The sequence below is a fragment of the Xenopus laevis genome, chromosome 7L (assembly GCF_017654675.1).
Source record: "Xenopus laevis strain J_2021 chromosome 7L, Xenopus_laevis_v10.1, whole genome shotgun sequence".
Lineage (NCBI taxonomy): Eukaryota > Metazoa > Chordata > Amphibia > Anura > Pipidae > Xenopus > Xenopus laevis.
In genome coordinates, this window is record NC_054383.1 from 76,225,228 (window position 1) to 76,246,950 (window position 21,723).

General features: G+C 37.0%; 1 protein-coding gene across 1 annotated transcript in view; it reads right to left on the reverse strand.

Moving 5' to 3' along the window:
• The window catches only part of cdon.L (cell adhesion associated, oncogene regulated L homeolog), a 125,941-nt gene that overhangs the window by 63,254 nt on the left and 40,964 nt on the right, over positions 1 to 21,723 (reverse strand). The window contains exon 3 of the mRNA XM_018224244.2: positions 12,667 to 12,741. The gene's annotated coding sequence lies outside the window, so the exon portion shown is untranslated. The remainder of the gene's footprint in view (positions 1 to 12,666; positions 12,742 to 21,723) is intronic.

Below are 21,723 nucleotides of genomic sequence, written 5' to 3' on the forward strand. Positions count from 1 at the left end.
ACATGGCCAATTAACTAAGGGAACAAAATAAAAACCATAGTAGAGCAGCAAGATTGGCTGACACCATTGAGCTTCACTTTTTTGTCCCATTTCTAGCATGTGGAAAGTTGATCTTGATCAATTGAAAACTACATTAAGTTGCCCAAGATGGTGCTGCTATTTTGTTTTTCATTAACAGATACATCAATTGGGGCAGTATTGGAGATTTGCTGTGGTGTGATTTTTGAGAGGAAGGGATGCCTCTGGGGGGGGGGGGGCTAGGGTTTTTAAAAGGCTTTACTTCTCCTTTAAATTAGTGTATCTAAAATGCATGTGATGTATTGTTATATTACATGAGTGCCAGATCCAGCAGAGAATGGATAAGCAAAATGACAAAATTGTCAGCTTATTCTCTTCCAAAATTTCTTTCAAATCTCAGGAGTGCAATATCTTGCGAAATATTTGTGTGTGTGTGTGTTTATACAAATATAATAACCCTGAATGTGACATGGGTGTGCTGACTACTTTTTATTCATTTGTAATTTATAGCCCCCAACCGAAACGTTCTAGACTTATTTTTCCATGATATCATTATTGGAATAAATGCAGCCCACAAATCCTTAAGAAAACATAGTCAAACCACTTGGGAAAAATGTTAGATCACAAACCTATGGTAATAAATAAATACTGTAATCATTTTAAACTGATGACATCGCTAAGCACAAATTATATAGCTATATTTTACTGGTTATTTAAATCTTTATTGTTTTGGTAAAGTGAAGTTATTCATATTCTGTAACTTGCTAACAGCAGCTCATGCCCATTATAAATGTGTGTTTTAGGAATATTCTACTATGTCTGGATATTATATTTATGCAAAATCTGTGAATTTAGATGACAGTGTCTGCCTTCTTTCATTGACTGATTGCCAGAGACAGTGCTGACTGATACATTCATATTGAAAATGTTTATGAGCTTTTAAAAAACCCTTAGGGATAATGGCTGCTTACTTATTAGTCAGTATAATCATGTTTGATTGCATTATTTGATTTTTAATAATGAGTGCTATTTGCCATACAAAATAAGTAAAAGGGAGAAGAGAATTACAGAGTAGTTAATTCCTCCACCTCCTCGTCTTTGATGCAATCTTCTGTCAAAATGTGCCTTGGGGCTGAACTGATGGCTTCCATTTTCAATGTCGTTCAAGTCTTAAACATACTATTTGCCTTGATTTAAAGCAAGCTCAGCAAACTTCTCACTCACTCCTTGTGAGATGTGTTCAAAGCAGTGATGTATTATGAAGAAGTATTACCATTTTATTGAATTGTTCTATGGGAAGTTACTGTAAACAAAATCTATATTACCTATTTATGCCAGAATCCTGAATATTTTTTGCAGTAGCACTGCATGCCCATTGTGTTTGGGCTGTCTTGCTTTTGGAGTATGAAGGTTTGTATATGGGATATCTTGGCATCTGTTTTGGGCCTGGGAAGTTGAACAGTGAAATGAATGGACCAATAGTGTTATTTACAACGTTTTCCACACATTGATGGGTTAGCTTTTTTCAGTACTGGAAGCAGGCCGTGAAGTCAATCTTCCAAGACAGTCAATAGCTTAAAATGTATGCATGAAGCTTTGATCAGATGACTTAGCATGCAGCATGAGGAACTAAAGCCAAATTGCTGTACATGGATACTTATGTGAAATAGTAATCATCTGCAGCCATTTTAAAATACATGGTGAAAGTGTTGGCCTATGGTATATGCTTGAATTTGATGGTCCAGACTAATGCCAGCCTGCAAACTCTGAAGTTTCTGCAACCTCCCCAAAGCTGAAAGTCTGTGGCCTTTGTAACTGGGACCCTACGTACTTTGGTGAGTTTACCCCATTGAGCACTATTAGATTTCCATTATGTTTCATTTCCTGTTATATGAAGACCATAGCCCTAGTCTCATTTAAAAATCATTGTCTGCTATCCAGAATTTTTGTATACTTTGTAATCTCTGCACCTGTCTTACAAAATAACATTTATTTATTATCTGACAAGTGAAATATTTTTTATTACATGGAGAGATCTATAAGTAAATGTTTCCACAATTAAAGGATTTTAAGGAATGTTTAAAATGTTTTTTTCTTTTTCATAATATTTAAACTCCTTCTCAGCAGACAACAAATGCTGCACATTCAGAGTTTGTAATAAATTGCCTGTAATTAAAAAAAAACTGGGGCCTGCACAATGGAGTAACAGAAACAACATAAGTTGGAGGTTAAATGTAAAACACCATTAAAAAAGCTGATGTATGTAATTGCAGCCAGTCATTGGAACAGCCTAAGGGTCATGTGCACAATTTTTTTTATTTGCAGTGTAATGAATTGTAAGCATTCCACCACATTGTAAGTCAAACCACAGATAAAATTGGGCATGTCTGAAAGTTTCCGAGAGACGATTGCCCATCCTGGGGGTGCACCCTTTTGTCCAGGTCACTTACTCTGCTCTTATACTTGCTTGTCAGTATAAAAAACAATGAAATCACAACCACACTTTATTAAAAAGAACATTAGTTGTACATATTTCTGCACTTCAGGAATAACAAATGTCTAACAGCAGACAATCTATTTCACATGGTAAATTTACAAAGCTCACACCTACAATGGAATCTAGAGGAATATGGCATTGGCAGCTCTCACCTTTAATATGAAACTGTATAGAACGTATGCTGATATAGTTTTATTTTCCCTGTATATGAATATAATATGAATGCAAGTCCTATATAAACATTTGCTCTGTATTTTCCTATGAAGTGGCCAATGGCCACACATGTAGTGATAGGGATAGCCGATTGCTCAAACCACCACTCTTGACCAAACCTTGTTAATAACAATGTGTGATTAGATAACTGTCTGCCACATAATGCAGTGTGAAAACTCACACGGTTAGAGTTATCAGTTAGACAAGAACTGGCAGAAACAACACTACAGCTTGTGGCCTGATTGTTTAGCAGGGGGGGTCAACTGATTAGATCAGAATAATTTGCATCTGTGTGTGTGGCCAAATTACTTATAATCACACTGCACAGGAATTAGTGCATGTACTGCAAGTTTACAGGAGGAAGTTTACAGGAGGACAATTCCTCTAATTTTCAAGACAATTCAAGGGTCACTAAATGCAGCATGACAGTGAGTGATTCTGCACAAGTAATCATATTTACACTTCAACTCATCTTCAAACCACTGTTTCCCAAAATGTTTCATGCTGCCAAATTTAAATCATGATTTACAGTGCAGCTGTCCAATCAAATGTCTCCTACATACATGAATAGTACATGTATATAGAATTGCTGGTACAGGTGTTTGTACTCTGACATGGCTATACCCAAGAATACAAGACTGCATGAGTTTAGCAGTGCTGTATTAATTCAGATGTTGAAGATAAGGTGGCCATATACCATAAGATCCGCACGTTTGTCAAGGTCGGCAATGCAGGACAGGGTAATATCGGGTTAATGCGATCGTTCAGCCTAGGGCCAAATGATCGGATTACAACAAAGGAATGGGCGCCAACAGGACGAGGACCACATCAACTAGCCGAAGCGGTCCTCGATCAAACCTGCCTGATCAATATCTGGCTGATTTTTGGCCTGATATTGATTGGGAGACCCGTCGGAGTGCTTCATACATGGTCAGATAAACTGCTGAATTAGTCTAAAGGGCTGATATCGGCAGCTTTAATCTGCCCGTGTATGCCGACCTTTAGGGCCCACCTCCAAGATGGTGAGCTAACATCAGTGAAAACTTCAAAGAACAATTGTTTCTGAGTAGCCCCTCTAAGAGCATATAAAAAAAATGTGTTTCAAAAGTGTTAACTACCTTTCAAATATGTTAAAATAATTTTAGATGATATCCAATGTTTGTACAACTATGGCAGGTTAAATAAATTTGTGGTAATGGAATACAGCTGCAAAAAAGCACAGTGGAATAGTGCTCAGCCCCTCTTGATACAGATATGGCTTCATACATTTGGCTCTGTCCAAGTCAATGCAAAAGTATGCCCTTTCATGACATCTGCAAGTAGTATAGGGCTTTCAGGGCCAAGAGTCAGGAGAAAAAACATATGTTGTAGATCTACAAAAGCAAGTCAATATTTTGAATAAATCAGGGCAGCTGATCTGGAGTAATAGGAAACAGTTTTTCATATATATATATATATATAAAAAGGCTTTAGCATTGGTGAGCAAAATACAAATTGTTGAGTCCTATACCTTTTCCTCTACTCTGTTGCTTTGCAAAAGGACTCTGGCTTTATAGAGTACAAACGCAACAGTGTGGAATCACAGCTGCTTTTGTCCCATGTCAGGAGGACTATTTCTTTTATTACTTAGCAAAGTTCAACAACCATTCTTAAGGTCTAGACACAGATGGCTCTGATAAGCGTTAGTATGGTAAACACTGTTTCCATAGAAACAGGAAGTGGCAAAATTCCTGAGAAAAATGGCTGCCATGTTGTGAATGAGGACAATTCAGTCTGTGAGTGTTTGTCTGTCTGTCTGTGTGTCTGTGTATACTCTCTGCTCCACTATATAAATAGCTACTGCTGTTTAAGGTTTTTCATGTCAAAGGATTCCACAGCCTAAGAATAAAATAAACAGAGACCTGGCCACAAATAGCTAGTTTGCTTTCCCAAAAGCTGCAGATAAATATGCTGGCTCACACTTGTTTTGGTTAAGATCCAGCAATAGAAAATATCCATTAGCATAATGTAACAAAACTAATGATTTCATATAGGCTCCTCTAGTCGCTTCACCATGAAATAAATATTGAGAGTTTGGAGAGAATATTAAAGGGATCCTGTTATCGGAAAACATGTTTTTTTTTAAAATGCATCAGTTAATAATGCTACTCCAGCAGAATTCTGCTCTGAAATCCATTTCTCAAAAGAGCAAACAGATTTTTTTATATTCAATTTCGAAATCTGACATGGGGCTAGACATATTGTCAATTTCCCAGCTGCCCCTGGTCATGTGACTTGTGCCTGCACTTTAGGAGAGAAATGCTTTCTGGCAGGCTGCTGTTTTTCGTTCTCAATGTAACTGAATGTGTCTCAGTGAGACATGGGTTTTTACTATTGAGTGTTGTTCTTTAGATCTACCAGGCAGCTGTTATCTTGTGTTAGGGAGCTGCTATCTGGTTACCTTCCCATTGTTCTTTTGTTTGGCTGCTGGGGGGGAAAGGGAGGGGGTGATATCACTCCAACTTGCAGTACAGCAGTAAAGAGTGATTGAAGTTTATCAGAGCACAAGTCACATGACTTGGGGCAGCTGGGAAATTGACAATATGTCTAGCCCCATGTCAGATTTCAAAATTGAATATAAAAAAACATGTTTGCTCTTTTGAGAAATGGATTTCAGTGCAGAATTCTGCTGGAGTAGCACTATTAACTGATTCATTTGAAAAAAAAACATTTTTCCCATGACAGTATCCCTTTAAGGCAAGCTTCATTAAGACTTTGAAGTTATCTCAAACTATTGATTTATGTTAGCCTCATTCCATATATTTTCTTAATATCTGAAGATGAAGGAGATAGCCAAAATGGCTGCGTTCTCAACCACACAGTAACACATGAGGAGAACATATGGCTGTATCTGGTTTAACTCAAGCTCTGCACAGGGTATATCACATTTCTCACACTGGAAAACATGACATGAAACAAATGAATATATGCTTGCAACTGTTGGCCAAAGAGTCCAATGTCCTCATTGACTTTTTACATATATCATGTAGAAAACAAAAGGAAAAGCGGGTTGCTGGAATGAGGCAATAGACATTTGAACTGTACACACACACACACACATTTTAAAGAAGATGCATATTTTCCTATTTTTTGGCCATCATAAAGAACTAATTTGAAAGTTGGGCTATGTTCACTGACATCACCCCGCCCCCTTTCTTTATAAGGGGTGATGAGCTGGGGAAGGGAGTTGAACCATGTCTCTCAGCCTGCAGAAAAATGGAACCAACACTCCGTGTGCCCTCAGCCTGAAACAAATAAACCTCTGCCTTATTTAAGCAGCAGTCACTGATCAGCTCATCATTAGGGGCTTCTCAGTGGACTGGTAATTCATTTTATCAGCTCCTTATTTTGGACCAAAAGGGACAGGAAGTACTAAAGTGAAATTGACTTTATATTTTTGTTTAGTGCCAGCAATAACAGAAACCATATATATTTCTTAATTAAAACAATAGGGAAAAAAGTATGCTTAGCAGAAGCCCTATTCATGAAGATCATTTTGAAAAGGCATGTATGCTGTCCTTTTAAATTACTTTAATTACCTTATTTATGAATAGATATAAAGCTGATTTTTTAGGAGAATATTTACCTGAAAAAAACCCTAATTTTAAACATCAGTTATGGATAAAGGGTTTCTTTGTTCTCTTGCTTTTTAAGAGAACAACTGACAGCTGTCTGAAACACATGAGTGGAACTGCCTGCTATAAAATTCAAAAATATGCTACTGGATTTATGATTAAGATGGATAGATAAATAGATAGACAGGCAGTATGTGTGCCCTTGGGTTGCATGTGAAAACAGTGAATCATATGATTCCGGCCTTTAGTTCCTAAAATAGCAGTTTTTCTATTTGAGAATATCCAATGGCACTAGTGGAAAAGTAAATTTTTATGAAAATGCTGTATTTAGATAAAGAAAAATTGAACATATGGCCTGCAGTGATCATGAGTATAATTTAACATCAAGTAAATAAATGTATTTGGTTGACAACTGCAAAAGGCAGTTAACTTGTTATTCTAAATCCCACTTACATAAACTAATTTATAATCTCATTAAAGGCACATTAATGGGATAAAAAGAATTCAGTTCTGAATTCATGTTTCTGATTGACTCTCCATCTCCCTAACAAAGCTCTGGCAAGGATTGTAGTTCTGTCACCCTAGCCAGAAAAATGAAGACTTACTACACAATTTTAGCACTTACAGCATCTTACTAACAATGAAATCACTGGGGATTAGCATCTCCATATACTCTTGTGAAACTGGGCTACTGGCAACCGAGTGCTAGATTTAGCAGAGAGCTCCATATTTGCATGATAAAGCCTACATTGCTCGAGAGAAAGGAGAGGAATCGCTGCTTAATTAAAGAACAGCCGTCACTTTAATTAGCATGTTTGCATGCTCTTTGGTACTTTGCATGGATTTAAATGAGTTCCTCATTAACCAGTGGCAAAGTGGAAAATAAACCTTTAACCCCTGTGTGGCCAGTTGCTGGTTGTGATTTATTACAGTTTGGGAACTTGCCAAACTTTTGCATTTAAAACAACTTAATCATGAAAATGTTTTCACTCTGTCTGTTTCTCTCTCTCTTAATGGTCAGAGGGTTGAGAAAAACCCCATAACCTGTATCTAACCCCTTTTAAACCCACAACCAGTCAGATCCTGAATCCATGCACCAGTGACACAATCCTACTGATGGTGAAGGACCAAAAGAGGCACAATTGCATTCCCCTTCATACAGTCTAATTTGTTCAGTTCCATTTTTGTTTGTGATACAACCTACATATCATCAATATGTCTTCTCATCAAGTTGCATTCTAAACTGTCTTTAGTGTTTGCATGTGCCTGAATAAGTACAGGATAATTTAGAAGGATAGGCTGCATTTTTTCCTGTGTATCTCTGTGGTGGAATGCTCTACAAGGGAGCAATACACTGAAATCCAATTTCTGCTAAAGCAAGTCATCCCCAACCCTTTGGATGTTGTTCCCAGTGGCTTCAAAGCAGGTGCTTATTTCTGAATTCCAGGCTTGGAGGCAAACTTGCATAGTTGCATAAAAACAGGTGCTCTGGAGACAACTAGAGCCTCCTGTAGGATCCCAGTCCACAAAGGGGATACAAAAATAGCCAATCACAGCCCTTATTTTGCATCCCCAAATACTTTTCTTATGTTTGTGTTGCTCCCCAAATCTTTTTACATTTTATTGTGGCTCACGAGTAAAAAAGGTAGGGAAACCCTGGCTTATGACAATAAGCTTCCTTTCTTGTAAGAGGTTTTTGATTAGATGAATGTCATTCACAACCTATATTCATGTAGGCATTGAGTTAGCCTTTTTTTATCACACAGTTGTCTGTACACAGCTGCACAAACAGAAGTTTGTAATTTTCAAGGGACAATAGCTCTTCCCCCAACTGAGCAAGTGGACTATAGATACAATAACCTACTAGCTGCTGATTCTGAGATTAGTATAAGCAGCATTTCAGGAAGGGATGATCATGTTTATTTAGGGCAATGACACAATGGGTGTTTGTCACAACTACCTGTTGCAACAATAAAAACCTGCTACTAGATGCAAAGACACTGATGCAACCATACATTTAATTTCGTTTCCCTGTAGTAGATTGGTGAAAACAAATTGCTAATTGCTTATTTAGCATTTTATCTGTTAATCAGCCTTTTTATTTCAATTTAATGTTTGCTGCTTGTTTTAATTAAATAAATAGAAAAGAATGTATAGCAGCATAGATATACATATTAGTAGAAGTTGTCATATTACTTGATAGAGACATTACATAGACTGCATTACTTGTAGTGTCTCTAGTGCTTTTTTTGTTTATAAGGTAATCAGTAAAATACACTACATTATCTCCCCATCACCTACTCTGGTTGCAGGTAGTCAGAGCTGTTATGATCTGGACCTACAGGGCATAACTAAACGTTAGTGAATATTATAAAAGCCTATCACTAGATTTGTCAGATATTACAGCAACCTATGCTGTGAATAAGATTAACTGTCCTCTGAAATTACATGTTTAGGATCCATTATCTGGAAACCCGTTATCCAGAAAGCTCCACATTACTAGAAGGCCATTTCCCATAGACTCCATTTTATACAAATAATTAAAAAAAGTTATTTCTTTGTACTTGATCCAAACTAAGATATTATTAATCCTTGGAATTGGAAGCAAAACCAGCCTATTGGGTTATTTAATGTTTAAATCAGGGGTGTCCAAAAGGTAGATCAGGATCCAGCAGTAGGTGCAGGGCCGGAACTAGGGGTAGGCAGAAGAGGCATTTGCCTAGGGCGCAATGATAGGGGGGGCGCTAGGCAGCTACTTTTACAATTGTCTTCTGCCTACCCCTAGTCCAAACCCCTCAGTCTCCCATCCCTCCTGTCACCCTCCCCTCCATTGCTGTCCCCTCCCTCCTATCCATCGTACACCCCTTCCCTCCTCTCCGTTCCCTCCCTTGGTCCTCTCCGTCGCTAACCCCACCCCTCTCAGTTGCGCCCGTCCAGAGACATGCACATGCGGAGGAGGGGTTGTTGGCCGGCCGGGTTGCCTAGGGCGCTCGACTGGCCTGCTCCGGCCCTGGACTGGTGATCAGATCTCAAGACACTGTCAACAAACAGCTGGACTAAATTACCCTTCTGTTTTATTCAGATATTTATTCTGTTCCAAATTATGGAAAGATCCATTAAGTTTATCAGAGCACAAGTTGCATGACTGGGGGCACCTGAGAAAAAATTTATTGTAAAAAAATCTGTTTGCTCTTTTGAAAAACAGATGCCAGTGCAAGATTCTGCTGGAGCAGCACTATTCACTGATGTGTTTTTTAAAAAAAACATGTTTTCACATGACAGAATCCCTTTAATGAAAGTTGTTAGTTTTGCATTTGTGCAACTTGTGGGTTTTTAGTAATTTATTTGGTTTTTCATTGACTTGGGGCTATTAACTTTGATCCACACTCAGCTTAAGTTATTATTCTTAATTGTTTAAAAAAAATCACATTATTTTGGTTTTAATGGCTGGACAAACATTTTAAAGCTAATCCTGGTCATTAATTTCCCCTCTTCTGTGTCTCTATGTCTCTATGACATCATTCCACCGTTTTCTTCTCTCACATGTCCATACACTCTATAAAGGCAAATAGAAACATCTGCCTTTATGGGGGGGGGGGGTGAAATTGCCCCAGTACAATTACTCATAGCAACCAATCAGGTCTTTGTTTTCATCTATTAATTTAAGTTACAATAAGCAAAGCTAATTGTTGATTGTTGCTATAGTTAACTTTACTGATGCAGTTTAAAAGGAATCTAAACAACAAAACATTAATTTATGTAAAATACTCAGAGTGGTCATCTGAGCACTTTTGCAATTTACAATAATTTTCTATTTTAAGTGGTATCTGAGATGTGCAGTTTTAGACTGCTATTAACAGTGTACAAATTCAAATATTCTAGAAACCGCTAGCATTTTAAAAGAAATATAAATGAATATAAATTGCAACATGCTCAGAGAAGCACCTTGAGTGAGTTTACATCATGTAATTTTTGGGTTTAGATTACCTTTAACACTTATTTTAGTATATAAGCCAAGAGTTTTAAACATAAAGCACTGAAATATTGGTCCAGATTCAAATTAATGAGAAAATATTATTATATGGATTATCATGTGAAAACAACTTTTATTGTTAATTGAGTTTTAGTTTTTTTACATAGGCTTCCATAGAGTTTTGATGTGATAAAGAGAGAGAGATAAGATTTTCTTGTTGAATTCTGAAATTGAATAAGGAGATAAGCATTTGTCATCTAACTGAGTCTGGTCATTTGTCTGTACAGCCACACTTCTCAGACCTCTCGTGATTGGTGGACTGCACATCTATCCTGTCCAGCTTGGGTAGTTTCACAGGGACCTCTAGGGTACAGGGGCCCTCAGCAGTCCTTACAAATGATTTTTTAAACCAAATATTATGCTTGTTCACAGTGTCAAACAGGGCTGGTGAGACACTGGAAAAAACCTGGTGGGTCCAGGCACGCTCCGTGCTGGAAACTGCTGTCGTTCCTTCCGAACCTCACCCGATTGTGGCAACAAGTGCAAGGGAAAGGAGGAGTTTTGGGTTTTGTCCTAGACATGACTGGGATTGAGGCCCCTGAGGGGGTGTTGGATCCCCGAGTTGGTATCCCTTTTGGGGCCTAGCCTCCCCATTGACATTTCTTAAAGGGCCATACTATAACTCACCAGTAGTGATAAGCAGGCATGGTTTGTGCCAAAAGGTTTTGTGAAACTGCATCAAATCTCTAATTGAAAAAATGTGGTGATAAAAGGCTCATTGGCCCCAATGTATAGTGCATTAAAGGGATCCTGTCATCAGAAAACATGTTTTTTTCAAATCGCATCAGTTAAAAGTGCTACTCCAGCAGAATTCTGCACTGAAATCCATTTCTCAAAAGAGCAAACAGATTTTTTATATTCAATTTTGAAATCTGACATGGGGCTAGATATTTTGTCAATTTCCCAGCTGCCCCAAGTCATGTGACTTGTGCTCTGATAAACTTCAATCACTCTTTACTGCTGTACTGTGTGACTGTGTGACTTCAGCCTGCACTTTAGGAGAGAAATGCTTTCTGGCAGGCTGCTGTTTTTCCTTCTCAATGTAACTGAATGTGTCTCAGTGGGACATGGGTTTTTACTATTGAGTGTTGTTCTTAGATCTACCAGGCAGCTGTTATCCTGTGTTAGGGAGCTGTTATCTGGTTACCCTCCCATTGTTCTTTTGTTTGGCTGCTGGGGGGAAAAGGGAGGGGGGTGATATCACTCTAAAGCTGGCCATAGATGCAAAGATCCGATCGTACGAATCATCGTACTATCGGACTTTCCCATCTCCCAACCCGCCACTAACCATTCAGGTCAAAGTCTTACCAGTCAGATTAGTTAAAGAACAGATCAGCAATGTTCTGCCCCTGACAGCAATCGTACGATATCTATGTCCAACCAAAGCTAGTAACAGTCTCCCACTGAAAATCGTACGATCGGCAATACACGCAGAGATATTATCGGCAGCTGACAGAAATTTTCTAACCTATCCGATCGACCAAACGACCGAACTCTGCCGGACAAAAAATGTCGGGACTCTCCACACACGTTCCGAAAATCGCACGAATCCTCGATTCGTACGATCAGATCTTTGCGTCTATGGCCAGCTTAACTTGCAGTACAGCAGTTAAGAGTGATTGAAGTTTATCAGAGCACAAGTCACATGACTTGGGGTAGCTGGGAAATTGACAATATGTCTAGAACCATGTCAGATTTCAAAATTGAATAAAAAAAATCTGTTTGCTCTTTTGAGAAATGGATTTCAGTGCAGAATTCTGCTGAAGCAGCACTATTAACTGATTCATTTTGAAAAAAATGTTTTTTCCCATGACAGTATCCCTTTAAGAAAGTCACCATTGCTCCAATGCCCATTGATTTTACTGTATTTTGCATAGAAAAATTACTGAAAAAAACAACCATTGAAAAAATGATTGAAAAAAGTTGCCATGAAAAATATGTTTGCCAGATTCTCTCATCACCACTCACCAGTGATGGGTAACATACAGTAGAACCCACATTTTATGTTTTTTCAGGGACCCAGAAAAAATGGTGTAAAATCTGGGAAAATTTTAAATTATTTAAAAGAAATGCAAAAAATGTTGTGTAAAATTAAGGAAAACTTAAAATTAGTGTATGCAACTGAGGTTTCACAGACTGATCCTTAACATATACAGAAAAAACTTCTTTTATAAGTTTATTTGAAAATTTCCTGCCTACAAAACATGGAACTGTAAGTCATATAATTCATCTAAAAATATATTATTTATAAACACCACTGAAAGTAAGTAAAGGCTGTTTTGTTTACTTACCAGTCCAAGTGAGATCACCTTAGCTTTCAGACATAAATAATAGTATTTCACTGTATTCACGTGATGCAAAGCTTTCTGTGGGCAGAAAAGAGGAAATTAATTCATAGCGGACTAATCTAATATAAACACTGTTTGTGTTCCTTTAAAGCACAATCGTACTGCTACATGCTAGCTGATGTAACATGTCACTAGCCTCTTGGTTGGTAGGGAATCCAATTACTGATGCATTGTCCTTCACATAATAGCATGGATGAATCTAGTTTTTATATGGATCCAACAGTACAAAATGAACACAATTCACTTTTTTCACCTTAGGTAGTAATTGCTAGAGGAGAATCCACATTTTTAAAAAGAATTTTCTTTTTCTCTGTAGTAACAAAATAGTACCTTGTACCTGATCTCAACTAAGATATAATTAATACTGATTAGAGGCAAAACAATCATATTGGGTTTCATTTAATGTTGAAATGATTTTCTAGTAGACTTAAGGTATAAAGATCCAAATTACAGAAATATCCTTTATCCGGAAAACCCCAGGTCCCGAGTATTCTGGTTAACAGGTCCCGAGCATTCTGGTTAACAGGTCCCATACCTGTACTATATTTGCATAAGGAAAGCAATAAAATCATAAATATGTTACAATAATATTCAAATTCTCATGGTAAAGTTAACGGTCATGGAATTGTAATCAGAAATTTATTATCTTTCATAAAATTAACAAATGTGCATCTGAAAAACTTTTACCTTTTGTTTTTTTTTTTAAATTCTACCACTAAAAGAAACATGATTCTCTTCTTTTCCTACCATATTCTCCTGGGAGTCTTAATTACTAGTTATAGTACCAGGCAAGTACATCCACAAACTGTAACCCCATATTCAGTGACCCATGATCAAGTCAAAGTGTAGATCAGAGATAGGGGCAAATTATCCTTGTCTGCTGTGTAAATATAATGCTTTAACAGTTGAGAGAATTAAGGGAATATTTTAGTACAAGTGTTCAAAAAGCAAATGTTACATTTCCAGACATTAAACCTTAAATCACACAAATTTTAATATTTACTATATAAAAATATAACTACAACAAACTCGCACAAACACGCACAAACACGCACAAACACGCGCACACACACTGCAACCACAAAATAGTTATTACTTAACGTGTATAAAAAATAGTGTATAATTAAGCACACACCCCCCTCCAGTATGAGTCACATATAGCTTCCCTAGTGAGTTGTTATTTTTTTCTACAAGAATTATTTAATCTGCCCTTTATTCTGTGTGGGATCCAATGGGCACCAATCTCTTGTTTTGCAATATGATTGTTCTATTACTTCCCTCAGCTGAACATTTAAAAGTTGATTTATTGAACTAGAAAATGGAGAGTCACAGAATTACATAATTTATAGAAGAGATCCTCCTAATTCAGTTCCAGTTATTTTCCCATAGACTTCAATAGAGTTTTCATGTGATAAACAAAGTTTTTCTCATTTAATTATATCCAGCTCTATGGGAAAATGTGGAATTGAATTAGGAGATAAGCTTTTCTCATCAAATTTAATCTGGCCCATTGTATGAAAACATGCACATTCCATTATTCAATAAATAGAAAGGGTGGTGCTGAGGCAGAGAATTACTAAATCCGCCCTTTTAGAGTCTGACTTGTACATTGCTGCAGATTGTAGCCACGGGAACAACTGAAACATTCCACTAAGCACCAGTTTTGGGGTCCACCACATGTGCTAATTAATGTCATACATTGTCATTGTCGTTTAATGCACTTCTATATTTTAAAGACTTTTTTTTTTATATGCATTGGAATCTTAAAGAAAACTATTATAGACTCAAGTCCTCGAAAGGATAATATACACTATTTATAAGTTTGGTCTACATTCACGTTTAAAATAATTAAAACAAATAATTAAAACCTGTGGCCTGATTGGCCAGACACTGACTAGCTAAGTGAAACATCCAGATCTGAGTATTTACTTTCAGCTTAATGTGTGGATTGGAACTGATATATGTACTTTGGCCTAATTTAGGTAATAGCAAGAGTAGCAGAATGGACAGCGTTGAAGGTTAAATGTTTAACTTCTATGTGCAAAATAAAACACATTTGGGGGTCATTTATCAACACTGGGCAAATTTGCCCATGGGCAGTAACCCATGGCAACCAATCAGATTGCTGAATTCATTGTTCTACTTGCAGCTGGCGTCAAAAAGCTAAGCACTGATTGGTTGCTATAGGTAACTGCCCATGGGCAAATTTGCCCAGTGTTGATAAATGAGCCCCTTTAAAGTATGATATTGAAACTACAAACAGTATATCAAAGCTTCTAATAAAAACAACATATTCATCTTCAATAGATGAATAATCAGGCAAAGTACCAGCTTTATTAGAGCACTAACTAATCCTACAGGGGAAATTAGTTGCTCAGTTGGTTAGTAGGTGAGTGCAGATATAGAGTAATGGACATGTGCAAATACACAAGAATTAACAAGGGCCTGAATTCAATAATTTCCAAAATCAAAGTACTATTTTTTTTTTATACTTTGAACATCATTAAGTACTCATAGCTTCAGATTTGAAGAGTAACATAGGAAAAAAAGCCCAACAGGCTTCAAATAAAGTAAAAAGAACTGCAAAGGAATTTAAAATGCCTTGTATAGACCTAGGTCTATCCAGATTATACTACTGTATCTGTTTATATATGTAGTGCCGACACATTTACACAGCTCTTTATAGTTATACATCAGTCTCTGGCCCCGTTGAGCTTAAAATGTAAGGCCCCTATTACAATTAACCTGCCTGTATGTTATTGGAGTGTGTGTGTGTGTGTGTGTGGGGGGGGGGGGGCTAGATAGTGAGCAGGCTGGAATCAAACCCAGGACCTCACAGCTGAAAGGCAGAAGTGCTACCAACTTAGTTTGGCAGACTTTATGGGATTATTGGCCATTCTATCCAGTCACTAACTAGGTTATTATTATTATTAGCATTGTAAAAATAGAATGTCATCTATGGATGTCTCAGTTAATATAAATGGCAAAAATTTTACCAATCTCATTGGTATGTTTTCCCTGTGTCTAGGCAGCTTTCTTCCAATTTCCTCCCACACGGCAAAAACATGCAGGCGGTTAATTGTATCCTGACCCTAGTGTCTTGTGTGAAAGAGATGCTAGACTTTAAGGTCCAATAGAGCAGGGGTGAGTGTCAATGATGTATAATCTTAATAAAGTGCTGTGAAATATGGCAACACTTTATAAGTAAAGCATAACCGTAATCAGAACCAGTTTTATAAGAATCATATTTTTGAGGACCTTTACAGTTTCCCCGTTATGGATTGTAAGTAACACCAACGTGAAAATCCCAATTATGTAACTATGAAAGCTGTTCTTTTAGCAGAAAATGCAGAGAACACTGGGCTTATAACAACTTTCTTTTAATTATATTTTTCCATTGCGCAATGCAGGTCCCATACTTTTAAAATAGGTAATAATGATCTCACCACTGGGGCCCTGTGTGTGGGATATGAATGGCGTTATTCTTACCAAGCTAGCCCTTCTATATGGAGTCTCCTAATAGTTTTCAAAATAATAAGCATGATTTTCCCACATAGACCGTGTTTTAAGTGACTGCATCAACCTCTTTTAAGATGTTTCTACTTAATAGTGCAGCTTACAGTTTTCAGGCATATGTTATTCTTCTGGGTTGAAATACACAGGAAAGGTTTCTAGAATATTAGTAACTCAAACTTTGTTGCTTTACCTTTATCTTAGAACAATACAAAATAAGGCACTGAATGACAAAAGTGACATTTCAGGGATTTTATAGATACGGAGTATTTTAAAAATTGTAGAGGACATGTAGCTGTAACTAAAATGTGTGTAAAATGTAAAAGCTCCACAATGAATTAGGAATATTTAACTTCAATCATGATAATGGATTTGCAATAAATCCTATATGAAACTAAACAACCAACCAAAAGCACTTATGCTATGTTACATATTTGCTTATTCTATAAATGTACCTCTGATTCTATTTTTATATTGTAACCCATGTTTGCTAAATTATTGGAAGACCTGTGTTTGTTATAAATGATTAAAAAATTAAATTAAATCCATGCTATACTAATTAATATAGATAACCACTTTCCAAAACTTTCAATACTAGTAGCTATAAACTTTACCAAAACAAAATTTGGTTTTGTTTTTAATCCAGGAAAAATCCTCACCCCATTAAAAATGAGGGATGCACCAAATCCAGGATTCGGTTTAGTATTCAGTAACCGAATCCGAATCTTTAAAATCATGGGACTTTTTGTATCAAAACAAAGTAGTGGATTTGGTGCATCCCTATTAAAAATAAACAATTATTGAATTTTTAAGTACATTGTTTATAGACAAATTGTTTTCCTTATAAGTGAGTTAAAATAACATTGACCTTATATTTTAAGATACAACATTGAGAACCTGTTAAAGCACCCCATAAAACTTTTAAACCATTCCTATCAATTATTAGATTATACTAAACTATCAGTAATCTCTCCCTGCTAGTTCATATAAACAAGCAGGGACTTAGTGCTGCCATTAGATACCAATTTTTAAAAAATGCGCCACTGCAAACCCTATAGCTGAAATACACAGCCATACCAATGGCTACAGAGAGATATTAGTACAAATTGCACACTGCCATGTATATGTAAAAAGAACTAAAAAAAAAATGCACACATTCATAATATAAATAATAAAGGAACTCATTTAAAAAGTTGCAGATTCATTATCTAAAAATATTATGATAACTTTGGAGACATTTGTGCAAACCTTTGGAGGAATATTTGCAGTGTCAAATATAGGATGGTTTGGGAGAAGAGAACTCGTGATGTCTGAATTTGTCTGATGTTTTTAGTTATACTTATAGATTAAAGACTGCCTTTGAAACATAACTCTGTGTTCGCACTAAAGTATTCTGCCTGACTGTTGTTTGTTGGATTGTAAAATTGTGACCTCTGACCAATGTTCCTGCATAAAAGTGTGCATTCTTCGAGGTTAGAGTAGTCTATATATCAAGAAAAGTGGAAATGTGTTTTTCTGATGTTATGAAATCTTGGATAAAAGTCAGGGTCCCAACCTAAATGTGACCTATCTAACTAGAAGAACCTAAGAAGAATGAATAGTTGTTTGATATTAGGGACCACTGCAAACAACAAGCAGATTTAATCATTGCTTTTGCTCTAAGCAATTTTTTGTGAAGAAAGAAAAGTAAATTCTTAGGCGGAAATGTAATATGTTTAGTGCAAAAAATGTTTGCAAAGACCACTGTGAATGTTAGCGACCAAGATTTTCATTGTTTGCATCCTTTTCGGCCAAGTACAGACCTTAACAAATGACTAAACTGTTTTTGGGAACATGTGTAGTGTATGTAAATTATAATAATAATTATAGTAATAATGCAATATATTTGTTTTCCGAAGTCGCCCGAAGTTTCCTTGTGAGGCAATTACGGGCGACTTAGGAAAACGAAACGCTCCGTGTGCCTGCCCCCAGGCGATTTTTATTTTAGCCGGTGGAAGGCAGGGGAAGGCAGATTGGGGAGATTAGTCGCCGTGAAGAAGAGGAGATTTGTGTGGCCAGACCCTTACAACAGTTGTATCACAAAATGTACCCAGGTATAAAGACATAAACAGCAATCATTCACCACAATCATTTTATAGAAACTGCAGACTGACATAGAAGTGAATAACAGAAACAACAGTATCTATGACCAATTCTGTGCATAATTTCTGACTTGCCTCTAACTGATGAGATGACAAACTTTATTACAAGTCATTATAGACTAGTTGGCCCATGTCTAGCATTGCATATGGAGAATACATCAAAACCTAATGTTCAAAGGAAATACATGGTAGACACATTGAGTCAAAGCTATGTTGAACACCACGTGGTGCTTTCTGCCCTATGGTCAGTGTGTAGTAGGATATTTGTAATTACCTTGCACATTCTAGAGCACATCTGTTATCAGCTACAGTTTCCAAGAACCAAAAGGACATACCATTTGGGTATTCTCTTTGCTGTACATCTGATTACATTTACAGCAGAGACAGTTTTCTTTTCCAATGCAATATAATGTTTTTTTTCCAATTACAAGACAATTCATCATTGCAATATTTACTAATCATGTGTGCAACATAATTTCATACAGCTCAACAACACCTATAGAGCCTTTCTGTAGACATTTTGCACTCCTATTTTGAATCATTTACATTTCACCTGCAAACAAAAAGGTGCTTTATAACTGTGCAGAGAAGTGACATAGGAAAAGCTGGGTGCTTAATGCACCCCTTAACAGTTTTATAAAATCAATATAGAGCTGTCAAATTTCCCTCTGGTGGGTAAGTGTCACGGTCAGCACCCAACACCAGAACAAATGGCAAGCACCCTGGTCTCGGCTCGTGCTTCACCTGTAGTGTGACCGCCATTGGCCTCGGGAGGAGCCCTCAGCTACTTGGATGCCACCAGGACTTAAACGAGAGGTGCAAGGCTAGAGGTTGTGTATAAGCAGAGGGGCACGACTGTTAACAAAGTCTTTGGTCAGAAGGTCGTGGTACAAGGCGTAAGACAGAATCGTAGTTGGAACTGGCCGGGTCGAGGCAGGCAGAAAGTGTACGTAAACAAATCAGGCCGGGTCTGGGCAGGCATCGTTCAAAGCGAGGTCAGGTAGGCAAGGGTCAAAACGGGGAGATCAATCAGAAGGGTATAGCAGAAGAGGTAGTCGAAATTCAGGCAATGGGTCAGGATACATAGGTACATAGGTCAGAATCGTCAGGAACAGGCAAGGGTCATAACAGAGAATCAGAGCTCAGGATCCAGAATAGCAAATGCTAAAAGGCACCAGGAACAAACCTATAACGGGCAATGAAAACAGGAAGCGGCGCGCCACGCGTGCCCTAACAGAATCCTATTGTGGCCCCGATGAGCGGCGGGGAGGCGGGCGTCCCCACCGAGGAGGCTGCAGGCGTCCCTGCAGACCTCCTCCCACTAGACCACCAGGGTAAGTCCTCACAGTAAGGTGGTATTTTACCCTGTGATACATTTCAGCCACCAAAGACACCAGACTAGAAAAATAAATTATCAGCAATGTGTTCCTGCTAAACTAAATAACTGTATATATATATTTAAGTATTGCTGAGCTGGATTTAATGTATAATTCGCACTAAAAGCCACATAAAATGTAATCTGAAACTGTTTTGGTACTTGATTTACTTTTTCCTGGCCCAGTAGATGCAAGTGACTTCATTGTGTTATGCACACATATGACACAACGGGTGTGTCATAATGTAAATATGTGCTATGTGATATAATGCTGTTTGTGAAACAATTATTCTTTAGAAATGTTATAAAGAGAAAGGAAATTACTGTATAGTTGAGAATCATCTTGCAAAAATGTGTCAGTGTTTTACATGGGTGTTTTTCATGAAAAAAATTTAGCACCAAGATAAAGATGATTACCTATCCCAATCAAAAACTTTGATTATAATGCACACTATATGCCCTTTTCACAGTTTAAACAGATTTAATAAAATTGCAGTTATGGGTACATCTACCATACACACAGTATATTGTTTCCAGTGATTAAAGTGCTACAGATTATAAGGGCCATTTGCGACATGCATGTCACCTGGCATTATTTGATATGATGATATGATTGCACGCCATTTGATATGTTAATTAAATGCCTATGTAGAATCCTGTTCCTCCTTATTTTTTGCTATGGCAAGTTTGATTCATGGAAATAGGAAACATTTATTAAGCTTTTTGTTAGCCCTGTGCTACCCTGACTAATGACCTGCTGTGAATCACTTTAATATAAACACATAGCTGAGTGTAGAAGAGATTTATTATATATGGTCTTTCCTTTAAGTTTTAAAAATTGTCCAAATCACTTTTTCACTGGTCTCATTTAATAGTTGAATTGCTTTTTTGTCCTTTTCTGAAACATGCCATGTAAGCCAATGACTGCCATGCTTCTTTACCTGCGGCCATTTCAGCATGTATTACTTATGTTAATTTAAAGACCCTGAATTAGGATGCTGCAGTTAATATGAATTACTTTAGTACTCTATCTGACAATAGCATGGAAAAAGGTTATTTTTTCTCATTGGCTAACTTTGATCCCATAATTAGTTTTGCCAAAGAATCTTAAAAATAATTTACATCCCAGAGAAACCTGTTCACCTGTTCAGGAAATAGAATCCTTGGAGAAAAAAGGGACCTGTTGAGTTGTATTCATTCAGAGACCCCAATTACAATACTCAACTGAGGCACATTCTTCTCCTTATCCTGCACCTGAAAAGGTTGAGTTAGGTATCTGTCATCTCCATGTCTACCTCCACAATGCATTGTTTTAAAAGTCTAAGGAGAGCATTGTTAGAATGCTGACAACTCCTCATAAACCATTTTCAGCACAGCTCTCGTTATCTAATCATTCTCGTTGTCTCTCTGGGTTACATTTTATTCTACTTTGTGCATTGTAAATTATGTCGGTTTTCTCCAAGGACCACAAAATTGCTTACCAAGAACACTGATATCAGTGTACCAAGCATTTTAAGTAAACAATGGAATTTCATATAGCTGCCCATGATTCAGATCTGAATGATGAATGATGCAGATGACTTTTGAAGCAGAATTGAATCCCAAAAAGAAGAACCTCTGTCTGGAAGCAATGAAAAACAGAAGTCATCTGCCATCAGGAAAGGTTTGTAAATGACCTCAGATGCCAAATTATGTAAAAGGGTGCTATCTACAAAAGTCACTCAAATTCAGTGGTTAACAAAACTCATGTTTTTTAAGCTTTTCCTTTATAATAAAAATACTAAGAATATTATTTTAGGGCTAGGTAGGTCATGGTAGTTGCTTACATGACTAATATTTTGTTTGATTTTAATGATGTGAAAAAAGGCTTGTCCTTTATTGAATCTTTATTGTATCTTTAAGCATTAAATGCAGTTACTGATTGTTGTTTGTTATAACTGTACAGTATATGGATAAAGTGATTCTCATACA